The 8,779-nt window shown below is 44.9% G+C and overlaps 1 protein-coding gene across 1 annotated transcript in view; it reads right to left on the minus strand.

The window, feature by feature from the left end:
* Positions 1–8,394, minus strand: part of LOC115078298 (N-acetyllactosaminide beta-1,3-N-acetylglucosaminyltransferase 2-like) — a 65,813-nt gene extending 57,419 nt beyond the window's left edge. The window contains exon 1 of the mRNA XM_029581157.1: positions 8,160–8,394. The gene's annotated coding sequence lies outside the window, so the exon portion shown is untranslated. The remainder of the gene's footprint in view (positions 1–8,159) is intronic.
* Between the last annotated feature and the right edge of the window lie 385 nt (positions 8,395–8,779).

An 8,779-nucleotide genomic window follows, 5' to 3' on the forward strand; every position in this document is an offset into this window, starting at 1 on the left:
ATGAATACTTGAATGAATATGTTCCTAAGGAATACCAGAGCTCTGGATGTGAGTTTGAATAGTTAAATACTCAAATGTGCAATGCAGTGTGTTGATTTGTGAGCTCGTGGTTCTTCAGGTTGTAGTAGTAGTCCTCTTTGATGCAGTGGACTAGTTGTAGCTAGATTGGACCCTAGTGGTAGCTGTTGCCAGCCTCTTGATGCTCGCCACTGAAGATCCGTGAAGTGTCCAGTCTCTCAATTCTCAAGCAAAATCAGTAAAAGAAGCCCGTCTGCACTTTTGTGACCTCCTTCCAAAAATCTAGAGAAAGAATGTTACCTCACTTCATCTGGATATCTCAGTAAAACTGTATTCTAGCTATGAAAACAAAAATAAAGTGTTACCCTATTTCTATTTTGAATTTTTCCAGCAAAGGTGAATTAACCCTCAGAGGCACACTTTCCTGTATTTAGTTTAGCATACACTCCTTCTCATTCACTGTGCACAATTTAGAATTATATTTTTATCAGCCTTCCTCAGTTTTACAGAAACTTTCTCTCACAAGAGCTTTGGAGTGGTACATTTTCTCCTTCACTCTCTGTAAAACGTGTACGGGGGGGGGGGGGGGGGGGGGTAGTGGCTGAGTGGTAGGTTATATGTCAAAGAACACGCAACACACTTAAATGCAAGTATAGTCTGAGAATAAGCAATAAAAAGCATACAAGATTAAAGTTTGCAATAAAGAATATCTACACAAAATACTTCCCTCACAGCTCCTGATGTGAAATATTTTGTAAACACAATGCATTGGAAAATCAGCAACAACTCATTGGCCACGTCATTAACCACTGATAATGTCCAAAAAGCTTTTCCCTACTTCATGGGTCACTTCATTAACACTGGTAATGTCCAAAAAGCTTTTCCTCCGAGCCGTTGGTTCTCTGATTTCAGTTAGTTAGTCTAATGTTGCTCTTTTTAAGTTAATTCTTCCGACCTTTGTCCTAGTTTCTTTCTCTGGACCACTCCCCATGTGTTCGTTGAGGCCCCAACTATCCGTTATTCAATCAGCAACAAACAGTGAGGTGTGGTCAGGAGGTTAAGTCCTGGTTTCCTCAGATATCTGCAGTTAGCCTTTCTGAGTAGCAGCTCTCCAGTATATCTGATCTCAGAACTTGTTTTGTTACAAGCAGGTTAAGAAAAATGGCATAAGTATTCTCAGAACTTATAGGCCTTATATTAAATAATTACACTAATAATATCAGTGATTTTCTCTGCTTCATTCCCGTCTATCATGGCACAATACTCTTCCACATGCTAACCTCCTCCTTAAAATAATTTTCCACAGTCTCCATACCACATGTGGCGTTTTAACTTCTGTTCATATTCCCAGTCACATGCTCACAAGTCTTTTAGAATTTAATGCTCCACAAATTTCTCATTCTTCTGCTTCCACTTAAAGAATGCACTATTACTACAATTTCACTGTGATTTCTGTATCACATACAGTGAATTCCTTTTCCTGGTTTAACATGTAACAGGACTTAAGTTACTGCCAAATTCCCACAATTAGATACAGCACGCTCATCTGTCAGAAAGTCTCAACAGTTTTTTTCATCTTAATTTTCCTGAGGTGCTCTTGCACCAGCTCACAGGCTTTTTATTTTTTACCAACACAGATTAAATCAATAAAGCAAATTTTCCTTTTCTTACTTTGCATACATAAGTTATTCATACTTTGCCTCTCAGCTTTAAAACAGAGCTGCTTCTCCATCAAAAGCTTTTTCTGTCTCTTTTCCCAGTTAGCAGGTTAGCATGTCCTCTCAGCTGCTATTTTCATTGCTTTCCAATGACTTCTACTTTTCCCAGCAAGCTGAGTCAACCCCCAGCTGTTTGCTTTGTCCCTATGCTGGCTCTGCATATGCACTGTTTACTGCAGCAAGTCATGGAATGGGAATCATTGTGCTTTCCACAGTATTTCTCTCATTGATTATTTCCTGTCCCACTAGCTACCTTCATCAGTAGCCCAGATGGCTTCTATTTTAAGCACTCTTCTCCCAGAGCAGCCCAGGAGCCAACTTTTGAAAATAATTGGAGATGCTGAACTCAACACAAACTACTGTGCCCCCAGTAAAAAAGAAAAAAAAACCCAAAACCAGAAGACAGTGGGATGTGTGACTGAGCAGCCTGTATTTAAATGTCCAGAGAGGAGGTAATGTGGACATGGAGAAGACTCCAAAACAAAAGCTAGGGAAGGCTCAAAGTCCCACCAGTCATTCTTCTCCCCACCCCCAGCTCTTCTCCACTAGCCTCTCCCTTCTGCTCCATACCCCCCCAACAGCCTTACCCACACTACAGTCTCTTCCCCCACCCTCACCTGTCAGCACTCTTTCTCAATCTTGTTTTCTCTCATTCTCCTAATTTCCTCCCCATCTATTCCTCTTTTTCCCCTCCCTCCCTTCCTTACTCCATCTGCACTCTTAATTCTCCCGTTCCCGCATGGGTATACTTTGAATTTTATATTTGGGGGGGGGGGGTGTTTAATATCCCTCTTCCAGCTCCCCTTAACCTGCTCTGCTCTCCGTTTCCTTCTCTGTTTCCAGGTTCCACCTCCTTATCCAGCTGCCCTCCTCTGCAGGTTTGCTTCAGCCATCCCTTCATTGATTCCAACTCATCATCAACGTGTTAGGCTTCCCTTCATTGGTTCCAACTCATCATCAACGTGTTAGGCTTCCCTTCATTGGCAGGCTCAGCTCACCTTTCAATTGGCGATTTCCCCTCCTTTACAGGCTTCAGTCGCTTCCCTGCTCTGCACTCCCTGAGCCTGGACACTTTTTTTTTTTTTCCTGGAACCTCTCCTGCCTCCCCACCTACTGCAGCTCTTCTGCCGGGACTCAGTTTCCTTGCAAGAGGCAGAGCCCACATAAGATGCTCCACTACCTGCATGTCCTGAGCCCCCAGCAGCTCAGCATCTCCCCAGCTTGTGGCGCATCCTGCCCTCCATTAGGAAATCCCGAAGATAACTGATGTCTTCTGCGGGATATAATAGGAGAACGTTTTGGGGGGGTTTTTGACAAGGGGAACAACGTTCACCTAAATTTCCCCCCTCAGTACTGGTGCTGCCATTATTTAAGAGAGATTTTGAGCCTATGGTATCGCATGCGGGAAGTTGGCACGCACTAATGGGAGTTGGCGCGCACTAATGGGAGTTAGCGCGCACTAACTAAAAATCGATTTTTCGCGAAAAAAAAAACCCGACCCGAAAAAAAACGACATTTTCCATGGCGGCCGAAAAACGAAGAACGACACTCACACAAAAAACGATGCACATCTCTACTATTAATTGCATCAGTGGCATGGGATCTTCTTGGTGTTTGGGTAATTGCCAGGTTCTTGTGGCCTGGTTTGGCCTCTGTTGGAAACAGGATGCTGGGCTTGATGGACCCTTGGTCTGACCCAGCATGGCAATTTCTTATGTTCTTAACCTCATCCCCCTTCCTTTCAGTAAAATACTTTATTTACCCTGATAACTGCGGGGCTGCAAGGAAAGGGCAGATACCTCCTGCCCCCTCACCCTTGACCCTGCCCAGCTCCTCCAAAATAAACAATTTTCCAATCTTGTATCTATAGTTTGGATTCTGTTCTCTCTCTCAGCTTCTCTTGGCTTTCCCTTAACTTTCCTTTCTGTCTCCGCCTCCTTTTTTTCTTTTAAAGCTGAGTTTCTGGTCTTCCTCTCATTGCTTTACCATTTGTTATTTTTCCTCCACGTGCATTTCACTTTCTGTTCACCGGCTGTCTCTCGATAACCCATTATCTCCTCACACCTCCTGCCACGTCCATCTCTCTCCTCATCTTTTCTTGCCTCTTTTCTCCACCATGATTCTCTTTTTTTCTTTCCTGTCAGCCCCCTCCTCTCTGCCCATACAGCTCCTTTTCCAGTCACCTTTTACCTCTCTCTCTCTCTCAAGTTCCATTCAGCTCTGCTCTTCTTTTCACAGGCCATGTCCTCTCTCCCAGCTTGTATCCCCTTTTCCCTTCTCTCAGCTTCTGTCCCCTTCTCACAGCCCATCACTCTCTCTCAGACTCCTCCGGCCTCATAGACTGTAGCTTCTCCTCTCCCTCTCCCACAGCTTCTCTCCCAGTCCCACTTCCAGAATTCCTTCTTTTAGTTCTTCTCTCAGACCCTAACAGCAGTTTTCTCTCTCCCAGCCAGCATCCCCTTTTAAACTATCTCTAGTCATTCTCTCAGCTCCTCTCTCACCCTCCTAATAGCCCCTCTGCCCCTCTTTCCTTTTCCCCATACCCTCTAGCAGCAGTCCTCCCCATCTCCACTGCACCACAGGTAGCCTGCCTGTCCTAGACTGCTGCTGCTTTCTGGTCCCCCTCAAGCCCATTGGTCAGTCATTCCACAGCCAGCCAATAGGCTGCAGGGGGAGACAGGAGCAGTATCGGAGGAGACAGGCACTTCTTGCTAGCCCTCCCCTGGACCCCATTGGTCAGACATTCCATAGGCAGCCAATGGGCTGCAGGGAGAAGTGGGAACAGTATCGGAGGAGAGGGAAGCACTTCCTTATTGCCTTCCCTGACAGACCTGCAGCACCAGTCGACAGGAGTGCAGGAAACAATACTGGAGGCGCTGTAGCACCCCCAGCGCTGGCGCCTATGACCGGCAGTAAACCTTACTCAATATATTCTGGTTGAGTGAAGCTCATTCCTGTCCTGGGCCACGCAAAACAAACCCATTTGGAGACACTGCCCCATGACAGAGAGACGGCCAGGGATTAGATCCGAGGCACGGGGAGACAATGAGACTCACCCAGAATGTTAGTTACTAAACGTCTGATAAGTACCTTTTACCGCTGGGCTCCTGTGACTCAAAACCAGAAAAGCAGAAGCAATGAAAAAATGACGGCAGAGAACCACCGAATACCAAGAACGTGCTTTGTGGTTAGCTGGGTTACAAAAGACTTTCCATCTAGGCAACCCACGGAGTCAAAAGCAGAACTCCTGAAACCGGGCCTACCAGTGCCAGATCTCTGTTTGCGATCCTTTGAATCGCCGGTTTTCTGCTCCCATGATTAGCTTGCGGGGCCTGGCTTCTGGGTCACCTCAGGTAGTTATTTCATCAGGTGTTTGTCTTACAGCCTCGCCTTCCTTTCTATTATATCCAGCTCTGTGTCAAATACCTCACTGTTTTGATTGGGTATTAGTCAGCTAGTGGGGTTGTAATATAATATTAAGGAGTTCTTGGTTGGTGTTTTTTGCAATGGTGGGAATTTCACCTCTGGCCTAATCATGGGATACTGAAACGTCTTTATGCTGGCATCTTTGTGTGCATATAACCACACGCTGAAAGTGAGCTCATCATAACACCAGACCTGATTTTATTTCCTGTTAATAGAGTATTTCCTACCAAATTAAAATAAACCAGATAGTGACCATGCAGATCAACATCTTTCATTAGCTAAGCCAATCTAAGCAAGAATAGCCCATCTAATATAGGATCATTCTTATGTGTTGGTTTAAGACCAATCTGCTCACACGAAGAGGCATAAAATTCTGCTTCTATACCTCTTAAAATCTCACCAACACCAATATTAAAGTCCCCGACAGCTAAACAGCTAAAAAGGTGAGGCGGCTGCTTCAGGCGGCAGAATTTAGAAGTGGCAAAAAGTGCCAGCCGGGAGCCCCTGTCACATGGTAAGGGCTAAAGACCACCGGTGCCAGTTTGGTTAGTGGCAGCCGATGGCCCGGGAGTGGCAGATCACTCCTGGGCTCCACGCTGGACCACCAGGGGTTTTCGTGAGCCTTGGGGTGGGGTTATTTTATTTAAATTTGGGGGGGGGGGGGGAGCAGTGGTGGCTTATTGCCTTCAGCTGCCCCTGGGAGTGGATATCCCTCAACTACTTCCAGAGTCTGGGAGGAAAGAGGAGACCCCCCCCAGTCAGCCACCAAGTGCTTGCCTTCGTCTACTCCCTGCCGAGCTGTGGATCCCAGCTATTTCCTTTAAGGGAAAAGGAATTGCCAAGGCCTTGTTGCCAGGGAGTCTTTGCATTCAGTTCAAGGATAAAGGACCCTAAGGGATGGGGAAAAGGATCAGTTTAACCTAGACTGGGGAAGGCCATTTTTCAATGTTTGAACACCGGTCCCGAGTCTCGCTTCATCATTAGCTTTTATTGATGGACAAATAACTAGCGGCTGGGACCCTGCACCAGGGAGAAGAGATGAACAGTCGCTGGGGAAGCCTGGCTTTAACAGTGTACCTTGTGTCTTACTGAGGAGTCCTCTAGCACAGGGGCTACATAAGATCCAGCAGTGGCCCTGTGAGATGTAACATGGCTTGCCCGAGAATCCTTATCTGCGCTTACATGAAGCTCTGGAGAGTTTCCTTTTCTGCCTTCCAGCTCATGCTAGGACTGGGATCTGGAGCCCTGGGCTTTCAGTTGCAACTACCTGGTGTTGTGGTTCACCGAAACAAAAAATTTACTTTGAGCCAACAGCTGCAGAGAACAGGTTTTTTAAATTAAATGCTATAAAATAAGATAAATCTTAAACATTAAATAATAAAGGTACCTTATGGAGAGGCAGAGTGCCACGCAAGGCATCAAAACTTCCTCTCAAATAATTGTACTGATAACTCAGCCGTATGTAGAATTTCTTATTTGTACATTTTCATCCCCAAACTAGATTACATAATTGTCAAAATTTTCTGTGATTGGGCCTTTGTTATAAACAATTAATCTGAATGGCTATATGGTAATTTTCTTTCGCTCTCCATGCTATTTAATTCAATGCTTTCTTGGAATTTTGCTGTGTTAGTAGCCTTGTGTTTGCTCTAAGAAAGTTTTCTATAACCTTGCAGCCTAGTTCTTTCTGCTATTGCAGCATCCTTTATCTAAATTACAGCACTTATCTATCTAGGAAAACAACTGGCCTACACCTGAAATTTTTACCAACTCACTACTCTCGCCCCACTAAGCCCCCCTCCCCCTTGCCTCTCAACATTACTCTTTTCTAACCTCCTGTTCATATTCATCAACTTACTTCGCCTTCCCCTAGGAACCTATTACCCTACAGTTCAATGAATGATCAACTTTCTTCTGCTTCCCCCCGGAATCTACCACTCCACAGTTCATTGAACTTTCAAAGCTTAATGTTCTCTTAGAATTGCAATTCCACTACTATTGTATTTCATATAATATTATAAAACTCAGTCAATGTAATTCAATGTCAATTTCACCGACAAACCATTCAACCGCTACACTTTGTGATACAATGTCACTGGTCAAATTTAACTGTAACACTTTTAAAATTCTATAGCCTTATAAAGCCTTTGTTACCTCGTTACTCTAAAACATAGGCAATGTTACCTTATATTATTGTTATCTAATATTACTGTTACGTTGTTACTTTAAAACCTAGGCAATGTTATCTTATATTACTGTTCCAAGCTATTATATGGTTTAAACTCAGTTCCTTGTAAAGCTGTTACGCTACATTCATGTTCCATGTAAAGTGATATGATGTTCCCAACGAATGTCGGTCTATAAAAATGTTAAAATAATAATAATAATAAAATAATAACTGTAAGATTAAAGAACAAATGCCATATTAGTGGTTATAAAGGCTGCCTATGATTAAAAAAAAATACAAAACTTAGGAGAACAAGAATAATGACTACTAGTGTGATATGTCAAAAAAAAAAAAAAAAGGCATTTTGCTGCCTCTTCACCACTTTTACAAATTATGTCTGTAAGCACAACAGCACTGGGGGATTTTGTCCCCTGTTTACATTGGGTCCAGGAATTGCGGTGAGAGTCCTTGGCTGGGGACCACGCACCGGGGCTCCTTCAGGAATCCTGCGATTGTGGGCCCTTGGTCCGACCACTAGGTAGCGCCATTGCTCAGCGACTATGAGCTCCCTCCCTGACCTCCACCCGCAGGCTGTGAATTGTTGCCTCTACAGCCAGCCCCGGCTAGCCAGGCACGAGCCAGGGGGGTCGAAGCTTAAGTCCCCTCCCGTGGCACCTGACCACCAGCTGGGCCCCCAAATAAACATTTTCACAGAAGAAACCTTTGTAAAGCATGGCTCCTCTCGCTGCCACAGGAATACACACGGCAAATGGAACTCTGAAAAGCAAAACTAAGATTAATTCTGGTTAATAAATAAATGTGCGGCTTACCCTTACAGCGAGTCAGCTCTCCATGGAACATTTTTTTCTCTCTTCCCTGCTCCCTGTGTTTTCGTGCAACTTGGAGGGAGAGAAAGGAACCATACAAAGCATGCGAGGATCTTAAATCTCTGTCCCGTTGTGAGCACCTGGGGAGAGTCCCGGACCATGCATGGCCCCATGTCTGGGAGCAGGAAGTACAGAGTTTAAGGTCCTTAGCGTTTTGTACTCGTGGGAATCTTTTGCACACGGGCTTCACACACACGCGCGTGCGACCATGATTCACTCCTGTGCACAAAGTTTTTACTGTGAAGCCAGAGTCAGGAGCACAAAGTCCAAAAGTACACCAATGTCTGAATCACAACCCCCCCCCCCCCTCAGAGCAGTCTCTTTCCACTTTCTCATACTTCTTCCTCACAGGTAAGCTCTTATAGGAAGGTACCCCTTCCACCTGGGCCCTCCCAGTACATGGTGGGTAGATTAGAGGCACCTTGTCTCACTCTCTCTCTTCTTTGGAGTCTCGGACTAATTGTAGCTGAATCAGTCTCTGACTGGTGAACAGTGTATATGAGTTCAGTCTGTGGCCTTCAAGACTAGTCTGTGTCTGGGTGAGAACTCTGAATCCATACGGC

This window comes from Rhinatrema bivittatum, chromosome 16 (assembly GCF_901001135.1).
Source record: "Rhinatrema bivittatum chromosome 16, aRhiBiv1.1, whole genome shotgun sequence".
NCBI classification, from domain to species: domain Eukaryota; kingdom Metazoa; phylum Chordata; class Amphibia; order Gymnophiona; family Rhinatrematidae; genus Rhinatrema; species Rhinatrema bivittatum.